Below are 1,776 nucleotides of genomic sequence, written 5' to 3' on the forward strand. Positions count from 1 at the left end.
TCGCTGACAGCACGAAGGATGTCACGCGACTAGTTAGCAGGCTAGAGTCTCGTTCGTTATCGGAATTAACCAGACAAATCGCTCCACCAACTAAGAACGGCCATGCACCACCACCCACCGAATCAAGAAAGAGCTATCAATCTGTCAATCCTTCCGGTGTCCGGGCCTGGTGAGGTTTCCCGTGTTGAGTCAAATTAAGCCGCAGGCTCCACTCCTGGTGGTGCCCTTCCGTCAATTCCTTTAAGTTTCAGCTTTGCAACCATACTTCCCCCGGAACCCAAAAGCTTTGGTTTCCCGGAGGCTGCCCGCCGAGTCATCGGAGGAACTGCGGCGGATCGCTGGCTGGCATCGTTTATGGTTAGAACTAGGGCGGTATCTGATCGCCTTCGAACCTCTAACTTTCGTTCTTGATTAATGAAAACATACTTGGCAAATGCTTTCGCTTCTGTTCGTCTTGCGACGATCCAAGAATTTCACCTCTAACGTCGCAATACGAATGCCCCCGCCTGTCCCTATTAATCATTACCTCGGGTTCCGAAAACCAACAAAATAGAACCGAGGTCCTATTCCATTATTCCATGCACACAGTATTCAGGCGGGCTTGCCTGCTTTAAGCACTCTAATTTGTTCAAAGTAAACGTGCCGGCCCACCGAGACACTCACTCAAGAGCACCCTGGTAGGATTGCAACGGGGTCCGCCTCGGGACGCACGAGCACGCACGAGGCGCGTCGCACGCCTTCAGCTCGCCCCACCGGCAGGACGTCCCACGATACATGCCAGTTAAACACCGACGGGCGGTGAACCAACAGCGTGGGACACAAATCCAACTACGAGCTTTTTAACCGCAACAACTTTAATATACGCTATTGGAGCTGGAATTACCGCGGCTGCTGGCACCAGACTTGCCCTCCAATAGATACTCGTTAAAGGATTTAAAGTGTACTCATTCCGATTACGGGGCCTCGGATGAGTCCCGTATCGTTATTTTTCGTCACTACCTCCCCGTGCCGGGAGTGGGTAATTTGCGCGCCTGCTGCCTTCCTTGGATGTGGTAGCCGTTTCTCAGGCTCCCTCTCCGGAATCGAACCCTGATTCCCCGTTACCCGTTACAACCATGGTAGGCGCAGAACCTACCATCGACAGTTGATAAGGCAGACATTTGAAAGATGCGTCGCCGGTACGAGGACCGTGCGATCAGCCCAAAGTTATTCAGAGTCACCAAGGCAAACGGACCGGACGAGCCGACCGATTGGTTTTGATCTAATAAAAGCGTCCCTTCCATCTCTGGTCGGGACTCTGTTTGCATGTATTAGCTCTAGAATTACCACAGTTATCCAAGTAACGTGGGTACGATCTAAGGAACCATAACTGATTTAATGAGCCATTCGCGGTTTCACCTTAATGCGGCTTGTACTGAGACATGCATGGCTTAATCTTTGAGACAAGCATATGACTACTGGCAGGATCAACCAGGGAGCTGCGTCAACTAGAGCTGAGCAGCCGGCCGCCCGGGAGTGTGTCCCGGGGGCCCGCGCGAACACGCAAGCGTCCGCTCAATTATTCTGCAAACAGGAGGAGGCTGAGCTCCCCTGCACAATACACCTCGAAACCCTCTCAGGTCCCGGCGGCGCGCAGCGCCGTCCTAAGTACTTGGTCGGGTTCGAGAGAGGCGCAATCGCCCGGAGTTTGGCGAGTAGACGCTTTAGGTGCGACCACCCGTGCTCCCAACTGAGCTTGCCGCTGCCGACAGAGGCCCGGGAGCGTGCTGTCGTGGC

The 1,776-nt window shown here is 53.8% G+C and overlaps 1 non-coding gene across 1 annotated transcript in view; it reads right to left on the reverse strand.

Annotated features, from left to right (window-relative positions):
* LOC124583627 overlaps window positions 1-1,477 on the reverse strand; it is a 1,910-nt gene extending 433 nt beyond the window's left edge. The window contains exon 1 of the ribosomal RNA XR_006974226.1: window positions 1-1,477. This exon is cut by the window's left edge and continues 433 nt beyond it. This is a non-coding gene — a ribosomal RNA (small subunit ribosomal RNA).
* Window positions 1,478-1,776: the final 299 nt, after the last annotated feature.

This window comes from Schistocerca americana, unplaced genomic scaffold (assembly GCF_021461395.2).
Source record: "Schistocerca americana isolate TAMUIC-IGC-003095 unplaced genomic scaffold, iqSchAmer2.1 HiC_scaffold_464, whole genome shotgun sequence".
Lineage (NCBI taxonomy): Eukaryota > Metazoa > Arthropoda > Insecta > Orthoptera > Acrididae > Schistocerca > Schistocerca americana.